Here is a 21,062-nt window from a genome sequence, read left to right on the forward strand (position 1 = left end):
GCTATTTTCTCGTTTCCGTCATCAAGTAGCTATGCCTGATTATTTTGTTAACCTGGGATGGCCGTTATTGTTGTTTTGTACAGCTCTTGTTGCTTTTTTTAGAGCTGCTGTCGTTGTTGCTGTTGTCATGCCGATGCCATTCACAACTGCAGAAGAGTAGAGTTGAGCAGACGATGCGTCAGGGTGTGGGCAGTCAAGTAGGGAAAAGGGCGGTTCATGACGCGTTAACGGTTAACGCTTAATTATTATGATTGTTTATCGTTGGCGCTGCTGCTGTTGACGACGTCGCTGGATACGGAGTCGCGCTCCGAAATAACACTGCTACTTCTGCCATTACGACCGACAACACTCTACGAACTCCAGGCCCTTAACCTTGCCGAAGAACAACGCAACGTGTTTGATGCCTATTGTTTTATGAGTTACGTACAATAATAGCAACATGACTGTCAGCGAAAGGGCTCCGCGCTGCCGACTGCATAATGACTGAATTCGACCTGTTCGCCAGCTATACGTTACGTACAGGGTTTGGCTGCATGGTTCAGTTGCATGTATATCTACATGCAATGATGTTTCGATGTTTCGCAAATCTGTATTTGAAGGCAACGAACGTCAACACCCTTCGTAAACATCCAAGCGGTAGAAGTCTTTTGCTACTGTGAATACAGGCACTCCCCTAATTTAGCACGGCAACGTTCGTTGTCGTCGCCGCCGCGGAGTTCATAAAAGTCCCTCAGGCACGTTAGGCAGACAGGGAAAAATAGAGAGCGGGAGGAGAAAAGCCACGAAGATTTCCAACGGACGCCCCTTTGCATGTTGCTAAATAAGCCTGGTGTATTTTGCTGGCAAGGCAACATTTATATAGCGTCGTGCATAGGGTCGAGCCAGCAGTCAAAAGCTGAGTGGATAAGGAGCAGAGCAGCTGCCGCTAGGATGGAAACGGCTTGAGAGGAGACGCTGGTGAAATGAGAGTCGAGCGTCGACCAGGCCGTTGACTGCGGAAGGCTACGACGTAAACTTCATGAGGGAGTAGAAGTGCGAAGACGAAAGTGAAGAGGTCTAAACGCTGTAAGTTCCAGGCTGGCGGCAGCAAGGGGCAAAGCGAGACTGTGGGAGGTTAGCTTTAGTAGGCGTATAGTTCATGCGCAGTGCACTGCGACTGCCATGACGACCAGATACTATATAGTAGGCATCCTTGGCCAGACTCAGGTGACAAGTAAATGATAGAGGTATGGCGTGATAGTGGAGAAACAGGCTCTTCCGTGGGCCTTTTCGCAGTTTAACAGTCATCCCTATCTAAGGACCGTGAACCATTAGGTGAGACAACCCACAAAAATAGAAAGGAATTCAAAAAGTTCGCCTTGCCATGAAGTACTTGTACAGCTAAATTCAGCGTAGAAAAATTATCAAACGCAGAAAAAACCAGCAAGAAAACATTGTCCGTTGGTGAATGACGGGTTTCCGTGACCTTTTCGAACCGCAGTTAGAGCATTTGATCATTAGGCGATTATTCAGGAACATGAAAACGTAGCGTCCTTTCCAGTGTAGTTTGCATGGTGTGGCCATAAACTATAAGCACTGTGAACTGCCTAAGAGTGTATAAAAATTAATTGTACTTCCCACCGTTAGCTGGCCGCTGGCGGCTGAATAGAGTTGTGTGGCTGCCCTGCAGAAACAAGAAAAAAAGAGTTCCAGCTGTTAAAGACGAACGACAACAGCAGAAGTGCATACGGATAGCATGACGTCTAGGACGGAACAGGCTAATGGTTGGAGTCAGTGACTTCCCGACGCGTATGTGATCGACCTAGGCAAGCATATACGCTGTTGAATACACAGCCCCAGGCAAATAGATCGAGACATCACTGAGACGACAAAACGAGTGGAGTAAGAAGAACGAAGTTGTCTTGCCGTAACATAGACAACTGGTTATCTCAAGAAACGATTGTGAGCACCTGGCAAGCTGGGAGGTCTACGTTGATTTGACTGTCATAGGATGCGTATTGCCTGGTTATTCCTTTACTACTTACGTCCTTTCACTACTACGACCTCTACTTTTACAATTGTTATTACCACCTAGTTATGTATTTTTAAATTTGTCATCAGCCATTGTTATCATCGTTAGATGTAATAATTTATATTACTATCATTATTATGGGAAAAAAACAAGGGTATACGGCAACCGCTACGTCATTCCCTTCTAGATATATCGTAGCCATTTTCACATCAAACTTATGGTTTTTACCGTCAAGCGCAACTGTTGAATCGTTCATTCGTCAGACAGAAATAAATGAATTATCTTTATGTTCAACACGCGCAACAATGGCTAACGTTCAGAGAATTTAATTCTACTGTTACGTCGAGAACTAGTTATTTGGTCTTGTTGTTCTTTGCGCTCAACGACTACAATGATGATAACAATGCCATCAGCTGAGCCGATAAACACGATAACTTTTTCTGCCTTTTTCATTTGACGTCGGCGTTATCCGCATGATCCCCGTGTGACGGTCTCACCTATCTGCCAGCCAGGAGAGTTTGACATATAAACATAAATCGAATGACAACAAATGAACTTCTCCTATATCTGGGTGTTGTATGTACTTCTGCGCTGCGCCTTCTATCTGAGTTCGGTATGTCCGTTTTTGCTATGGCCTAGCGTTGTTCATCAAGTGTGGGCGGATCTTGACAGAACTTCATTTCATTATCGGTGTTCTCATCGAAACAAACTGGTGGCGCGCCAAGGCGGAACTGGGACCGAAATGGCGGGTTTGGCCTGTATGACTGACTGAATCGAAATGTGTCAGATATGCTCGTTGGTTCGAGCACTGCGCGAGACGAAAGGGGGGGGGGGGTCGCAGCCCCCGTCTCATAGTCTTACAGCTTGCTTCTGGTGGTCTTGGCTCTAGCAGGCTTTTAAGGCTGATGCGTTTCAGAAAGCTTCCTACTGTTTCATTAAAGGGATCAAGGGGGTTAGGCGAACAGCAGGAAAGCCAATAAAATTAGGAGGAGCTGTCTCGGAAAACGTTTCTGGCGAGCAAAGTGGAGCGCGTAGTAGCTTACACAGGCGTACTATGAATCTCATGTGTCGTACTACCAATTCTCGTGGCTGCGAGAAAAAAGAATGTTGCTGCTGCTCGCTCACTATGATAGAATTTGGGAGATGGGCAGCTGTCAGCTAGGTCGGGTTGGGGCATAGAAGATGTGAAGCCGTGAGGGTCGTCAAGGGAACGACATCCATTGAAGCGTTGGAGCATGAAGTGGCTGTGTCTTCTAGGACAGCCTTTGGTGTCAGTGCACTGCTGCCAAGTAATGAAGCCCTATCATTGCACCCAGTACCAGATCCTGGTCCTTGCCGTTCGGTTATTACAGGGCCGTCTGGAAATCGCCTCTACGCAAAAAGTGAGCCCTGATTGGCGACGGAAATTTTGAAGAAATGAGAGTCGTTCTCTGAACAGAGCTACTAGGGGAACGAGGAAACGCACCAGAAGAACTCAAAAGTTTTTGTTTTAGAAAAAGGCGCTGTTGTTATACTAGCTAAATTAGGCAGCGCCCGACATCAACAAGTTTACAGATTTAAGAATTTGCTGTAGCTCTGAGCGGTACTGGTAAATACATTGAGTTTTATGACAGTACATTGATTACTTGATTATTAACCTTACGTATGGCTCCGAGGTACGTTGGACAGGTAAAGCATACTAATGTGAATCATCATATCCTCTATCCTTCACAGCATTGCGGTAGAGTTCCTAATTTTCGTTGTCTTGAACCTTTTTCCTCGTCGAGTTGGAAGCAGATCCTTCTACAGACAATCGCCATATGAAGTGGTGCAACGTATATATGAAGGTGAACGGTCCTCGTTTTCGCTTAGCAGGATTAGATTCTACCGTGGTAGTGTTTTGTGTTTTAGGGCAGCTGCGCCACCTTTTCCGCCAGCGCAGTATTTGAACGAGATTAGTCTAACACTGCTAATATTATAAGTGCGTGATAGAATGACCCGATTCTTCCTTTTCATGCCTTCAGGAACCTTTCACGTTTTCATTCCTTGGAATCGGTGATGATCGTGAAGCGATGTCATGAGCTACAATCCGAAACGTATTGGCAGCAGCGTAAGTTGCAGCAAGTTCGAAAAAGTCACAAGGACTCCAGAGAGAATTCTCATGCCTGAATGATCGTTCCTGCAGTCGCCAGCATCTTCTTTGTTGTCCAGCTTTTACAAAGCCACTGAAATACCCGACGCACAATTATACAGGACTGGATTTCCTTTTGTTGGCTAAACAGCTCCTTCGGTCGTCTGGCACCTCGGCAGCCGTAGCTTAAGGTACGCATCGTATCACCAATGAAGGGCTGGCGCAGGACACGTCTCTTCATGGTCGCGTCTTTGCTTGAACTTGCTGTCGATATTTTTTCCTGTGCCATACGTATCTTCGTGTTCCAATGGGCTATGTTTTCGCTGGGGTTGTTGGCGGTAAGAATCGGCTACTTTGTCGCCCCCTTCTCAGCCACCAAACTGCCGCTACTTTTAGCACTCTAGTCGCTCGATTACAGGAGAAACATAGCAGAGACAGAAAAGCGAACACCTTGACGAATGGACGAAAATATTTTTAGCGAGTGTATCAGTATGTTTGCTCGTCCGGCCTAGCCTTGGTTTCCATAAATGAATTCATGCCGGAGCCTAGCTAAGGACTTCGAGCGGTAACTACCGCTGCTGTTCTAGTAAAAGCGAGGACGAGAAAACGAGGAATGGCGAAGAACCGGCAGCAGCGGTGACGGCGTCTTTCGAAACTAAAAAGGCGAGGAAAAATAACAACAAGTAGCCAGGTTCCCAGACTGGAACTAAAGGAATAGAAAACCAAAAGCGGCAGCATCAGCAGCTACAGCGGTGTGCGTATACAGAGGCAGAACAACTGCAGAAACAACCTGGCCATTGAGACTGGCTCGAAGCTGGCGGCAGAGATTTAGAAGGAGCAAACGAGGGCGTGCACGGCAAGAATTCACTAGGAGTAAAAAAAAACACAGAGATCGCACAGGCCGAAGAAGTCCAAGGGTAGAGTGAGGGACTGCGCGTGCGAAAAGTAGTGGGGTTATTGCATGTTGATGGATTCATAATAGGCCTCAGGAGGATCTGCTGGAGGGAGACGCCCCCTAATCCCAAAAGAATGCGGGAAATCGAGAGATGATAGACGGAAAGACCAACGGCGAGGTGGTCTCTGGCTAGCAGAAACTACTTTGCAGTGATTGAAAAGTACGGCAGCGATGGTACGTTAAGGGTCGAGCGAATAAAAGAGCGGAAAAAGGAGACAATTGGGAACTTAAAAATCATTTTCTGTTCGGAGAGTAACCGCAGCCGAGGAGGCAGGCATAGAGTCTTACGTCTTCCTCGGTTTCAACCGAGGCAACGGCGAATCGAGCAGGCGTGAAGCGGCTCTCTTCTCGTACTCCGAGGCTTCAAGTTTCTCTCAACGACGTTTTCAACGAAACGTGCAGACCCCATGCTTGTCGTCTCTGGCCATCCAGCAGCGGTAGGCCGCCCAACAGAACAGAATTCCCCTCGACTTCTTCGCAGAAGATAGACACCCACTGAAGCTGCTCGGAAGAATATGACTTAAGCGCTGGGAAAGCACAAAGCGAGAACGGAAAAATTGCATCAAAGTGTCGGGATCTTCAATTGGCACTGCTCTTGCGCAAACTGGGTAACCCTGGCCGTTGTCGCTACAGCTGCCAACCCAATCCGCATCTCCGTCTATGGGTCGCTTGCTTGGGCGAGATGGAGGCGTCACAGAACTAACGAATATCCGAAGAGAGATAGAAACGGGCTAGCTGAGTGCGGGAAGAGATAGCGGGAACTAGCAGGAGTCACCAGGCGGGAATGGCAGCTGACTGAAAATAAGTCTGTGCCAGACAGGCAGTGTCTAGTGGAAGAGGAGAAGGGAGGGGGTACGAATGCAAGGGTCGCTGACGTTCGTGGGAATGCTTCGGCCGTCTGTGACTGCACTACTGCCGGTAGCGTGGAGCTGGTGCAGCAAATCAAAGTGATAATAAGCCAATAATCAATTGACGCAGCCGCTTGCTAGCGGTGACAACGTTTTCTATTGCTCTGGCTGCAAGGGTCTGGCTACCAACAGAACCGACGACGATGACGATGACGATGATGATGATGATGATGATGAAGATTGTAATGATGATCTTGCTACTGTTCGTAGCGCGATGCGGACGAAAAGCGATGGAAAAAGTGGCAGTTGATGGTGAAGAAAAAAGAGACTGTTAGAGAAGCATCTAGTGACAGTACGAACCTCCCGTGTCTTTTCTATGATTTCTATTGGCCTTTAAACGTTTATCGTCTTCCGCCAGCGTGGCGGACGTCGTCGAATGCCGGAGCGCTAAACGGATGCCGCCGAATGTCGTAGTGGCCGCCAAATAACATTGATTGTGGGTGTCGGTCTTAAGTCATACCATAGCTATTGTGATCGGTGGATGGCAGACAGCCAACAATGAATGCACTTACCTCGGTGGAGCTTGAAGGCGTCACAGTTGCAAATGCTGTGTGCCCACTTTACTAACAGGCACTCGCAATTTGGTCGTTGTGCGTTCGCTACTTGGGCACACAAACGATGGCGGTCGAACAAAACACACTGGAAATATGTTTGCGCTAATTCACCCATCATAGTCTTGCTTCGTATGCATTTGGCACGATGCATTGTGCTCGATATGGCTACTGTGTAGTCACGCGCGTATTTTGTGGCAAAATAGAACAAAAGCCAATGGTAGTCAAATGAGTGTCCGTATAATTTCCCCACGTTTTTTTTTTTATCAGGCTTGGATTTTTTTTCAATAGATTGATCTGTGAAGCTAATTCAGAAGCATCATGGCAAATATCTAGGCGTTTGCCACCGTAGTGAACAACTTCTGTTGTCACTTCCTAATTAGAGTACCTATTGAATATTTACCTCCCTTTGTTTCCGATCATATTAAGCAAGTAACTATTTGACTCTTTCCATCAACTCGCATAAGACTTAACTATGTTTGTAAAGTATTGTTCAAAGGCTGACTCAATATTAGGCTTCTACCAACGTCATCTGGCGTTTACAGGAATAAACTTTGATGCTTCACGCGTACACAAACTCATATACGCAGCGCAGGAGCTTTGTGCACGCACAAGTAATGAGTGATTTTCTTCCACCACGGTGACACCCTTCAAGACAAAAGCTGGTTGAGTTGCACTAGAAAGTGCACTGCCGTTAGCACTAGCTATGCTACTAACAGGTAACATAAGCGGTCGTGTCACGTTAAATTATGCCTGTAGTTCCCGAGCTGAGGTGGGTCTAAAAAGTCTGTGGTCTGAAAAGGGGCTTGGGAAGGCTAGCAAGGAGGGGTGGCTTGTTTCCAGAATCACAGGCAAGACAACCAGGCTTAGTTTGGGTTAGACTCAGAGTTGCTAGTTGCTGAGACGGCGCAGCCCGGTCCAGTCGGACATTATCTGTATAGTGCACGATTCTGTCGTTTTCACTATTTACCTCTGCAGTTCCCGTTTCCATCCTAGTTGCCCTTTACAAGTATCCGATACTCATTGATTGATGAACTGTTTGGTCAGCCGGCACAGACAGGCGTAACCGGTTTGAAAAACTGGCGTGCGCAGCACCTGTCACTGTACCGTACCCTTATAGGCACGGAGCCTTTGCCGCTCTTTTTGGATTGCTTATGTGAACGGTCCCATTTCCTGTCGAATGGAGTGCAGCGACGGCGGCAGCTTGGAAGCTCGGCTCAGGCAAAAAAAACGGTGCACAGGCACAAGTAAACTTTTCGGGGTGCCGTCTGCTTTGTAAGAACACGTCAAGCAATGCTGTCTTGTACTGCGGGGCGGATTGCTGTGTTGTCCCTGCGTAACGTTTTCATCTCCTGAAAGGACGTACGAACAGCATTAAGAGGAGGACGATCATGGAGTGAAGAAAACTAGGCACGGAAGATTGGACCCGATGGATCGTAAAGGCAGAACCCTTCAAGAAGATGGATACCAGGAGGTGTTTCGAAGGAAAAGATTTCAGAGTATTCTATATGACTATTTTATATAAAGTTTTGTGGAAAGGCACGGGAGAGACTTGGTATAGCAGGAAGGATTTTCGAGGTACGAAAGGGGTTGTTTGGAATAGAAGTGAATGATACATAAGTAGCGCCTAAACAGGATAAAATTGCTTACCGGTGCGCGTGGAAAGCCATAAGATACTGACCGCAACGAACGACTTTTGCTGCGATGCGATCTGTCGATGCGACAACGAGTGGCTAGAAGACTGCAGCAGAAACAACGATGACGAGGTTTCCAGTAGTTGTACAAAAAATGACAATAACAACCACAGTGTTACCAGCCGCAGTGCCTCTAGCGGCTTAGAGATGTACGTGGCTATCTAAAGCTAAAAGTTACTGCAAAAATCAAAAATCTCACCGTTACCAGCGTTATTTACCAGAATGAAACACTGCGTGTTCCTTCGGAATTTTTCGGAAGCTGACAACGTTGATAGAACCTACGGAGTAGAACTACCACAAACCAGTGCTCCGAACCGTTGCTCTGGAAGAGGCAGTAGAGCGCAGCGGCCGTTCGTGAAACGATGATCAACAACGCCAAGTGCCGATCAGCCGAATGTTTAGACTGAGTTTGGTCGCAGATCGCTATGTTGACTCGTGCATGAAACTATTTCTATGTTCACCCACATTTGACCCTTCTTTTCTTCAGCTGAGCTAACTGAACTTGGCAAGGGTTTTGGTATTGCGTGGCGGTGAGATTGCTTGAATCTCAGCTGTTGACCAAGCTGTCTCTATCAAACGTTGCTTTGGTGAAACGACACGCCACCGCCTGTGGGGTTTACCCCTCGTGGAGTTTTGTGCCCCAGGATGACACGAGTACGTGATATATATATATATGTGTGTGTTTTTACGTATGTGGATTTGAAGGTAGTAGGGCAAGCAGGTGCTCTTCGGATAGCAGCTGACATAGTTTCGCCTGGCGTGGAAACCACCAGATGCTGTGAAGCTAATACGCCAACAACTGTACACAGATAATACGTCAACAACCTGTCAAAAGTATTTAAGCCTTTACGGTTTGCACTAACAAATATCGACTTGTCAACACGCTTCTCAGAGCCTTATATTGAACGTTCATTAACAGTATAGGTTCGTTAAGTTAAAGACAGGTGAAATTGAAACAAGAAAGAAGGTTCACTGGTGTGCCTTCTAATAGATACATGGCTTAGCTAGAGGTCAGCGCGGTTTTAAGCAAACTGTATTGAAAAGGCCCTATCATATCACTTTGGCCCGTTATTGTTACTTCATTGTATCATACAAACGAGTTTTTTTTAGATCAAACCTTTGAATCGTGTTGATCTTTTGCGTTAAATGTGCTCGTCATTTTGTACTTGCGTGTTTCATGCAAGGGATTTGATAATCAATAAGGTGTGAAACAATCGAAGTGTCCTATAATATAATTTGTCCTTTAATACCGCGCATCGTCATACACACTATTGGCCCTAACGGTTGAGAGACGAGCACCAACAATATCAGAAGATCCCGACCGAGCGCTTCATAGTCGAAACGAAAAGTCCTTTTATCGACGCATTCGTCCTTATTGATCACAACATTACAATGCAAAGGCTACACACAGGCTTCTGCTTTTGTTACTTGTTCTCGACTGTACGGTGATTTTTTTGTCGATGCCTATTAAGCACCGAAGAAGCTGCCTGATCCCGAACGTGCGCCGGTGTCCGTGCCGCCTTCATTTTTCTATTGAGAACTACGAAACGGTCGTGCCGACGTTTGCTTCTACCTACACAAATCGCGTGTGTTCTATTCCCGATCCCGGCCTACGATTATATATCTGCTCCGCTGTTTTTGTCTCAGTTTTTCTTTTTTACCCTTTTCTTTTTCAAACGCGTGAAATTTCGAGCGATGGCGGGCACCGAGACGACAACGGCGTTACAGTCGTCACCCTATAGGGTACAGAGAGCTGGCTGACAGCGTTTCCCAGAGGATGCTGAAATAGAAGACAGGGGTAAACCACGGAAGCTAAAGGGGTTGAGTATATGTGTTGCGCCAAGAGAGACAATGCTGCGTCTAACTTTTCTGTGATTCTTCTTTCATCCCTCGAAATCCGGTCACCTCTTCGTTTAACCGATGATGACTGGGGCTAGTCAGTAGCTTGGGTCAGAAGGGGGAAGTATTTCTTTGATACTGTTCTGTACTGGCATCGAAGTCCATCGAAGTCTCACTAGTTCGTTCTCCCACCGGGTTACCGCTGAGTGTCACCTAGAGCTGGGGAAATAGATAGAGCTTTGTCCAATATTTGGCATTAGCCTGCGTCAAATAATCAGGCTATTCAAATAGGTTCTATATCCTAGACAAGTCATCTACAACAACATGACAGCCACACTAGTGCAATCAGTGATTAACATGCGGGCTATCCTGGTTCTCTTCGCACAAAAGTTGGCAAACAGCTGGCTGTGCGAAGTATTTCACCTTAACACAAACACACAAATGTAGATTTGTTTACACATACTCGCAAATGGCTCATATACGCAGCATTGCGGAATAGGCTTGTTAGTTAATGATAAAAGACAAACATGGCCGATGCTACAACTGCAGCGACACTCAAAAGGTGCTGATGTGGATAGAGATGGAGGCGCATTCACCGAGTTTGAATGGCTGCTGATTTGGATGTTTCCATCATGGCATATGGTGGCGCGACTATCAAACTCGTTGTGTCTTCTATAGAAGCAGTTAGCCATTGCCATCGAAATTCGCTTCATTGTTACACTAGCTGTACGCTTTACCCGTCTACAGGAGAGATCCGCAAAAGAGTCTCGCATCTGTAAGGTCTCATGGAAACGACAAGTTCCCAATGAGTATCGCTTTCTTTCTGTTTTCTTCTGCTGTCCTACTCCACTCATATATCCGGCACTCTTCTTTCTATTGGTCGAACTCGGTCATGTCTTGATGTCTCCTGTGGGTACAAACACTGGGACCGCCACCATCCGCCATCTAGCAGGGAACTGGTTACTTTAGCCCAGCAAGCCACGACGGTAGCATTACACACAACAAACATCGGATAGCGCTGGAGGATTCTCTGCGTCGCATTCTACTGCATCGACGCTCCTGTGAGTCTGACTTGCTCTGCTGTGTGACCTTCTACCACGCCCCGATGCACACAGACCACTCCTACTGCAGCCGGATGCTCGTGCTGCACTCGAATACTTCTACTGGAGCCTTTCAATTGGCCGGTGTTTCCCAGGCCAACCAGCTAATCGGCTGACTACCGTAGCCAATAGTGATGATATTAAACGTTTATAGGCAATATTCATATAACACAACGGGTCCAAGGAAGCTGATAGCGACGTATGCACAGTCAGGTCAATGCCAGCTATAGCGGTGACGTTTATAAAAGTGGGGTCGGCTATACTATGCTGTACAAGTGGTGCTTGTCTACATATTTCGTCGTATGTTTCTGTATTATTAACTAGAAGTGATAAGCAAAATAAACAAGTCATATTGATAACACAGCTTGGAATAATCTATGAGACTTGTTCTCGGGGTGTTTTCGGTTGGTACTGGAAAAAAAAGCTGGTTTGTGCGATCTTAGTCGTTGCTGAGCCTCCTTTTGTGTTAAGGCTTGTTTATTTCCCTGCTTCATATACGCTTTCTATCCAGCGGAAGTCGATCCTTAAGTCGACTAGAGGGATATCAATTCTATCGCATAAGGTAAGCGAACAAAGCAAGTTCTACAATCTGCAGAGAAGAGCTAAGGCCCTTGGCCAAAATATTGCACGTTCCTGAAAACTTGTAATAGAACTATCTCTTGGAAAAAAAAGATTGAGCACAACTGACTTGGTGGTACAGTCGGCATCGCTGGGACGTAAGAAAAATAAGTACTTGGAACAAAGCAAAGGAGAGCATTAGATAAAACCGCAGACAGACCACAGACTTAGACGTTGACCACTATGTGTTTCCAGAGAGAGACATTACAGGCCGTTCAACTCAGGAGATATTTCACTCCCTAATTCGTTCCCCTGAATCGTCTTTGTCTCTTGCATAGAATTTTTTTCATTTTGTAGAACTTACTTTCCTAGCTTATTCTGCCGAACCACTGTAAGCGCTGCAAAAAGAGTGGTATTATTCCGGCGAACCAACCTAAACTGTACTGAACTGCGCCGATTACGATGAACGGCTTCTTCAACTTCTGCGCGCTGCCGCCGCTCCTGGTGCCGAAAAGTGTGAAAAAACCTGATATTACTTTAGAACAGAGCGGCCTAGTCGCACACAGACCTTATACGCAGGATGCCTATGAGGTAGCCGACATAGCAAGAGACCACGTGCAGGGCCAGTCGGAACTCGCAAAGATAGATTGGGCGAAGGGAATGCAGAGAAGGATGTCTGAAATGTGTCCGATGGAAAGGGATCGAGAAAGGCTAGTTCTTTGGAGAAAGCACGGGAGAGATAAGAAAAGCAGGATTGCTGGCGAAGTAACGTAAAAAAAGGACGAAGAACAAGGCTCAAGAGCGTGGGAGGAGGATGAGGTGGTAAAGAAGGGAGACACAGAAGCCGCAATTTGCTATGGGTAAAGTATTGGTCGAGGTGAAAGTCGAGCGTCGAACGCGCGAAGGCCCAGCGTAGCACCAACGTCATGAGATGACGACGGAAGTGAACAAAGCAGAATCGTCTTCCGTGAAAAGAAATGGCGGTAAAGGAGTGTTGAAATATCCGGCGACCAAAAGATGTGGAAGACAAACCTGGCGACAATCTTTAAAGGCGCTACCTTTGCAGGCTGTCTGCACATTACCTGGCCGCCTTTATCACCGATACAAATTTAAATCCAAGAACAGCAGTACCCTGTAGGGCTGTGTAGCAAGTGAAAAATAGCAGAAGTACGCAGAGACGAAAGAATGACAAGCAAAAGAAAAAGATGCCGCCGGCATCCAATTGCCATTGACATAGAAATGAGGCTTGGTCGCCTTCAGTCTTGCCGAAGTAAGCCTGTTGATGCTTCTTCGTATAGAAGTCGCAAGCCATTTTTACTTTCTACGATGCAAGTCGCTGCATTTGCCTTTTAGAACGAGCTTTGAGGTTTGAGGCGTATTCGTGGCGCTGACTTGTAAACCGTAGCCTGGTTTTGGAGAAGTGTGTCAATGTCTATTGCTTTGTATACAGCTTCTGACAGAGTACTAGATATTATACAAAAGGCAGTAGAGGCGTAAGAAATAAATAGAGACAGGTGAGGGGAAAATGTACGGCACATTACGTCCATGCCATGCACTTCTATTCTGCTTGTCCCGTAGATCAGGCGTATTGCTAGGGCATCTGTCAGAATCTAGCATCAACTGTAGTAGTGCAAAGGTGCAGTCAGTGGAGGCGACGTCGGTGGCAACGCAGACTGACGTACGGAGATGAACAGGTCTGATTGCGACTATCGACCTGGCTTTGTTGTATCTAACTGTTCCATGCCTTGCCTTCTTCTCTTCTACCGTTTCTTTCCTCTTACATTATTCTTTTTTCTGTCTCCTACGATTTTTACCTAGGAGTTCATTGTGACGAGTCGCCGGAACTCGCTATCACTTTACACCGACGCCAACAAACAGCCACCGATAATGGCACCGATCTTTTCATTGGCCTATGGTTGTCTGTCAACAAAGTGACAATTGAACAGCTGCTTTGTGGGAGCCTATGTTCTCATTCACTGACCGTTTTCGTCATTACCTCGACGATCACATGTATCCATCACTCTCTCTTAATGCACCGAACGAGCGGGCGGCCGGCAAGCTTGTTCTCTCTACCGATACAAATGGCAGTAGCAGGCACGGCAGAAGCGAGCGTGGACGCAATTTTCTGTGGCGGCGTCAAATTTCCCTACTGACAGGACAAATCAATCTGCGGCGATCCGTGCCAACCTACCCCATCGTTACTCCGCCGAATAACGATAAGGTAGCGTGAGTCCACGAGTATTAAGGACCGCCGGGACTAGAATGAGACTTGCAAAATTGAAGTACCATACGTTGAGACGAAGAAACGGTAGAATACGGAACCGAAGTCGTTGCAGCAAACCAGTGAGCAAAAAAGAATCTCGACAGTTGGGGCTTTGGATTCCGAAGGCAGGGTTGAACGGCGCAAAAAGGATCGGTCGACGATTTTAGGGTAGTGGCAGTGAGAGGCAACGAGTTTATGCTGAGGTGCCTCGGAAACCGTGAAGACGCTCGGCGGTGAACGAGCTTTCCGCAAACCCGACTAAACTCTGTAGCATAAAATCGGCCTACACTACGCCTATCCTTGACGGTCAAAATCACTCCCATAGAAGCTATGACCATCACATCCCGACTGCCGAGCTATGAATGCGCAAATTAAATATCCCTGCGAATGCTACCATCTTACGGTTGGCGGTTTGTAGGGCAGACCGTCTTTCACGTTACTCTTGTCATGCTCTTTTTTCAACGGTAAATATCTTTTTAGCTTCTCAATCGTTTATATCATTGTTGCAGTTTTCGAATACAGATGTCGACTTACTACCAATTCCCGAGTAGATTCAAAGGCGTGGGTGCCTTCAGCAAACTACGTCGTCTGCTATAACAGACAGATACTTAGACCAGATCAATCTTGGCAACTGAATGTGTAGCCACTACTCAGAATACGACAACAAATATTGTTGCTGAATGATTCGTACATTTACGAGTTTGTTACTTATTATAATTAGCTGACTACCTCCTAAAGTAAACCACTGCATATTACAGCACAGGAACGCTCCGTTAGCTCATTGGCTCTATATATTTTCGTATTGCACACATAAGTCGCATTGTTCACTTTGTTAACTGCTAGCTGTTCATTTAAATAGATAAAAAAAATGTTGAAATCTTAATAGTCAGAAGTAGCATCATGCAATGGCTAAATCACGAATGACCCCCACCCCACCCCTTTTTTTCGTTTTTGTGCACGTATATAAAGTAGTTATAATATTGTGACACTGGTATATATAGATGATGATATTTTAGTTGCACCGACCAGATGAGTAAACGATACGTAGAAGCGTATGTGTAGTTGTCGGCCGAAATAAAAGTACATTTTTTCCCGTTCAAACATTACGTTCATTTTTGCATAGCAGTCTTCTGCACGCCGAGTAGCTGCGCTGAAACAGGCACCATCCTAGAGCAATCTTCTCGCCACCGTTTGTAATATTGAACTAATCGAATTTCCCAAGAAGGAGACGACCGAATTTTTTCGGACTCGCACAATAACGATAATACATTCATTGATATTAAACTCCCCAAACTAGCGCCAAACTAACCGTTAACCCGTTTCGTTTTTAGCTCGACTTTGCCGGCTGACCAGCACCTTTGGGTCCCAAAAAGCCCCGTTTAAGTTGACCAACGGATCCGATGAAGCGGGTAACGACATAGCGCATAGCGGCAAGATTAGAGTAAAAAATTGCCACCCGCTTCAAATCGGCAACTTTTCCCCTTCATTTCAACACGCAACGACAAAGCTTTTGGCGCTCGGATTAAGAATCGCTTCGAGATGCTTCGTTTTGCCAAAGCCGGGGCTGTGTTGCACAGCGAAACGGAAGACGCACCCGAAAGCTTTTGTTGGGCAGTTGAGTGCTATCGTCGCTCTTGTCAAGCCCTTTTATTAGGTATTTGCTCCTTTTTCTGATCCCATGCCGGAAGCGTGCTCAAGACGAAGCTTTTGCAACGGTTTATCATCTTACGTTCTTCGTACAAGAACTTCGATCGACAGGGGGTCGTCTGCTAGTGCTATCTCGCATGCTGTGTGTAATCGCCAGTGCAAAGAGTGTAGGTGGGTTATCTATAGGGATACGTCACTAATATAGAAAATGAGACTAGCGGAGCAACGCTCTGACCGGCTTCACTTCTACTAGATAAATGAAAGCGAAAGAGTGGCGGGCTCTTGTCAGCTAGCAACACAACAGTGCCGACTTCCTTACGTGTTTTAGCTAGTTGCAATTGCCACTCTTAGGCACGCATGGGGCACGACAAGCTGGCGCCAAACTTTAACCTTACGCCGTACGGATCAATTCCCGTTTGCACACACGGAGAACGATCTGCTTGCTTCGCCTGAGAGGGGCATGACGTTAGTATTTCTTCTATACGCCGTTGACCGTAGGCCTATGCCCGGACATACCGTAAGGCGCGCATTATGGAAGGCCAAAGGATGTAGCCTTGTTACTTTTTTTTTCGTTAGGGCACCCCGTGCATTGCATAAGATGTAGCGAATAAAACAGTTATTTTATAATTTTCATCTCTGCTTCCGCGGTGACGGTTATGTTTATTTGACTAAAATCAAAACCGCAAGTGAATCTTGTACTTGAAATGGGAAAAGATACTTGCGATTAGAATCTTCGCTGGTTGCGGGTCACTATATATATATATAGTAGTAAAGTATATATATATACTTTACTACTATATATATATATATAGTAGTTATGGGAACGAATAAATCTATAGGCAGTGATTAGTTCATACAACTTGCACCGGTTGGACAAGACCGCTGAACTAACTACAATAAAAAAAAATACATTCACAGATTTTGTGATTATGTGTGTATGCGTGTCCAAGCTCACTCGGACTTTAGAATTGTGCATAAAATCGCAAAGGCTCGTCCGGTGCGAGGTAATTTTTACTCTATTGATAAGCCGAGACATTTATTGTACGATACATTTCGCAATACACATCCATTGTTCATCCTTATTTACATTTTCTACATATTGATTAGCATGTGTATAGCTACCTTCGACGGGATCCCTCTATTTAATTTACAAGATTTGATTTTGTTCGAATGGGGCAAGTCATTTGTCGAAAACCTCAAGAGCTTAAACATTCACTGTCAGGACAACGATAAACGCCTCGGCCATATCAAACAGCCCAATTTAACACGCGAAAAGCCAAATATACCGCAAAGGTCATCGATGCGAGACTGAATTGATGACCTTCGATGAGCAGGCTACAGATCTGCTTGGATGTTGGCTTAAGCCGTACCGCATTACTGGGCACTGTTTGCTCGTAACAACGAAAAACGCTACTCATAAATAAAGGCCTGCAGTGCAGACTATGCGTCGACAGTGATCGGTTTGATATTTCAAGCAACGCGCCCGTCTCGTAGATATGTATATACATGGACGCGTCCTGATTTACGAGATTTAGGCACGACCATGATGAGCGCTGGGGCGAACTCGAGTCAGCAGTACACCTGCAAGCGGAAAAAGCAACAAAAGGGCTTATTTTCAAAAAATGATACACAGAAATGCTTGCGCTGCTTCGTTGCTACTGTAAAAGCTTGTTATCGGTCTAAAAAAGAAGGCTTCACGCTGTGAAGGCTTACTGTGGCTTAATTACAAACAACGATCTCAATTCGTTTGATAGTTGCATCTATTGAAACAAGCAAATCCTCTCTAAACATACACCGAAACATAAACTTACGATGAACGATGTAATTCATTCCAGTCGCAGTCAAGTCGATTACGATTGTATCAATGGCTCCCATTGGACTAATGCTGACTGTAGATATGTGGGCCTTGCGTCCTATTCCGCCAGCGACCCCAATTTATTAAAGTGGGTCTTCCATTTAAGTATGTATCCTGTAGATATATTACAAATATTTGTAAGACAAATATGTACATTGCTACTGATTGGGCTTGCAGTGGTAAGTTATGCGTGGTAAAATGTTTAGGCCGTTGTAGTTCATCTAATTTGTTTCGTCCTTATTTCGTGCTTCGTCAAAAACGAGTTACTTACTAGAAACTTGTATGGAAAAAATGTCATGAAAGTAGAATATGCGATCCGACTAACAATAGCCTTAGGGCAAATGCTGAGCTGCGTAGATCATTGAGAGTTTGAGGCTAAGCTGCGAATCCAGCAGGCCTTTCCTAGAACCAGGCTCCAGAGAAGAGCACAAATTCTCCGTGCGAAATAGGCTACAAATGCTTTGACCGACAGAAGTTGAAGCACGTCATAAGACGAGCTTCGGCTTCTCTCGATATGTTGTTAAAGATATGCATCTAAGCATCGTAGTTAAACATTTTGCCGCAAGGATCCGTCGGAAGACACGGTTTCTTGGTGCTTTACTATTGACAAAGCCAAGTTGGGAAAACCAGGATGACTTATGCCTCAAATAGAAGTCGTGTGAAGCTCAACAACTATATCAGGGTATAATCCGATTTACCGATAAAATTCTATTAAGATTATGACAAAGTAATCACCGCCCGAAAAGTGACATGTTATTCTTCCCGACCAGTTACTCGGGACTGGCACGCAACAAAGGCACAGCATAATTTTTTTGGCAAAATTCACGTCGACCTGGTACATGCTTCGGTAACAGGCCTATTCGAGCCTACCTACGCTTTACAAACTGCGACCTCATACTTATAAGTAAACAAGGCTCATTTGCAAGCAAGTTCAAGTTCGCTTAGTGTTATTTCTGTTATAATATCTAATATTGCACTGAAAAAAAGATAAAATTTGCACGATTTGTAAAAAAAAAATGGTCTCATTCAAAATCCTGTTAGGATCGTAGTAATCTACTAACAGGTAAAGCATGATACTTGGGATAATGATTTTTGTTCCGAGAATGCTTCAGTAGAGAACCGTGACGTATATTCTAACCACATACGACCTGTTTTTAAGTACGTCCATTAAACGGTGTAAACCCTATTCATGGAAATCATAAGGTAGTCGCGCTAGTTAGACGGCATAATATGTTCTGCCAATTCAATTTAATGTACTATTTATATTTTAGAGCTGTTAGACGTATAATGTCTAATGACCTACACAATTAAGGGTAGCATAACCAGCGTGCTCTGAACAGGCCAATTGGGGACTAAGCAAATGACTCTAAGAAAGTTCTGCTTTTCCCCTTCTTCTTCTAGTTTTTGACCTTGTATCCTCGTCCATCAAATGTTGCTCCTCACCGCAAAGTTATTTTTCTTCTAAGAGAAGTTTCCACCAAGGTGTTTAAGCAGATACCCAGATTCGGCTGACTCGTGTATAAAATGTATTGTATGAAACGTTTACGTTTAGCCAAGATTCCCTATTACAGAATTACTTTAACACAGTGAAGGATCGTGAGAAGTGTTTGCGTGGGAGCAGACTTTTCGATCCTTAATAACCTGATGCACTGTTACAACCCACAAGTTCTACCCAGAAATTCTCGACCATTGCTACAGGTTGGCAGACCCATACAGTAGGTAACAATCATATAGATGGCAAGACACCTATAGTCTCGAATTTATTGAGTAAGGCGTGACTATCACGAGAAGTTATCGACTTTTGATGCTATCTGCGGCGGTAACGTTTAAGGCTCTTGAGTAAATGCGCATTCGAGCTGAAGGACAGGTATTGATTGGCGCGAGGATACGCAGAGCCAGGCCAAGTCATACGAGGCCTACTGATTGCTAACCCACATACAAGCCAATTTTTTGCACTCTCGTTCTTTTTGGGGATAAAAAAGATATCGAGAGTACAACTCGTTGCAAACACGTTTCTGGTTATCGCGTTTTGTTAATAACAAGTCATAATTATATAATGAAGTTAGTTGTTCAACACAGTTCTGCTGCTCATGGATGTTTTTGTCTCTTTGCAGTATTCATCTTAATGTAATATCTTGTAAATCTTCATTGCGCCTGTCGCACCTGACGGCATTCATGCAGTTCACATTCTATTTCATCGATTTTGACCTAAGCATAGATTGAGCCACAGACAATGGACTAGACAAAACAAAGTAATGTTTATTGAAATGTAATAAACATAAAATTCTCTATAAAATGTATAACAGCATCGATCAGCGTTTATATGTGTGCACGCAAACAAAACCCTTTAAGGTTCTGTCCGAGTCCCCTCTTTCCACCTGTCGAACTGCAGCTCCAATGTGACAAAAATTTTTATCATATACAATTTAATAGTCGATTTTGCACCGTGCCGTTCGTTTCTCTAAAACACGCCGTGTTGATCGGGGTGTCGCACTTCTATTTGTCGCCTATTTGTTAGCAAGTCAATGTGTGCTTGGTTGTTTTCCAGTGGATTCGGACCTTGAGTCGAGTTTATAATGGACGCTAAATTGAAGCCATCTTGTCGAACTACTTAGTGTTGGCTTTTCGTATCTTTGATTCTAGATAAAGGGAAGCCGTACAAAGAATAGACCGGACCAGGCTCGACAACAGAGTGGTCTGGCCTGCTCGCCTGCCTACTTGGACAAACAGCGCGTACGTAAAATCTGATGGAACTATACCGTTTCGTGACCAGTGCGTTTCTTTCGTTCACCGCACCACTCTGGGAACGGTGATCGCAACGTCCAACTGGAAGTAGACTAAACAATGGTGATTACAGCGCTTCGTTCCAATTTTCTTTTCCCTCTTTCTGTCTATGCTTCCGCGCCTAAAGCGGTACTGAAAATGACCAACGTAGCGAGGCCGCTGGCTCCCAGCAGTATCTCCCTCTTGCAAGGCCCACACAGCCGATAGCAGTGTTGATAGCAGTAAGGACACTGTACTTACAGTATGTACTAATTCTTCTGCAAACCTCTGTCTTTAGCTGAGAAGTAAAAGGGGTTAAATTAGAGTTTGGTTACTTTTTGACCCGCTCGATTCGTGCAGGTAGGCGCGATCTCGGGTCTGATCGGCCATTGACCATTTCGACCTTAGCATTAATGTCAGACAAGAACAGTGCGAAAATTGGCAGATAATAAATGAAGAGGATGAACAAAGCGAGCAAACGTCTTAAAGACATCGAGCGAACACGGACAGGTACCACTCATAGAGTAATGAACATTTTACTATAGACTGAAAGGGATGCTAAAGGTATTTAGAAGTGGTAGCAATTCTTGTTGTGAACGTAAGGGGGCAATGTTTAAGTACGATCCAATGATGTATTCTGGTAGTACTATTTGGACTATTGGTTGATTTATTGTTTGGACGGTTATTGGTAATGCAGGTGAGAGATGAAGATTGTATATTGCTAACGGCCAAGTATTAGAAGCATCGCACAAGAACCCTAAAAAGACAAAGGCATATTTCCAAATATATATCCCCTTTCTATTAGGAT

General features: G+C 45.0%; 1 protein-coding gene and 1 long non-coding RNA gene across 7 annotated transcripts in view; one reads left to right on the top strand and one right to left on the bottom strand.

The window, feature by feature from the left end:
* Positions 1-21,062, top strand: part of LOC111252970 (uncharacterized) — a 75,038-nt gene that overhangs the window by 26,122 nt on the left and 27,854 nt on the right. The gene's annotated exons all lie outside the window — the stretch shown is intronic.
* LOC147755021 (uncharacterized) overlaps positions 16,642-21,062 on the bottom strand; it is a 49,621-nt gene continuing 45,200 nt past the window's right edge. Inside the window, exons 4-5 of the long non-coding RNA XR_015329913.1 lie at positions 17,448-17,605; positions 16,642-17,217 (exon numbers count right to left, since the gene is read on the bottom strand). This is a non-coding gene — a long non-coding RNA (uncharacterized LOC147755021). The remainder of the gene's footprint in view (positions 17,218-17,447; positions 17,606-21,062) is intronic.

Source organism: Varroa destructor, unplaced genomic scaffold (assembly GCF_002443255.2).
Source record: "Varroa destructor unplaced genomic scaffold, Vdes_3.0 BEIS01000006.1, whole genome shotgun sequence".
NCBI lineage: Eukaryota > Metazoa > Arthropoda > Arachnida > Mesostigmata > Varroidae > Varroa > Varroa destructor.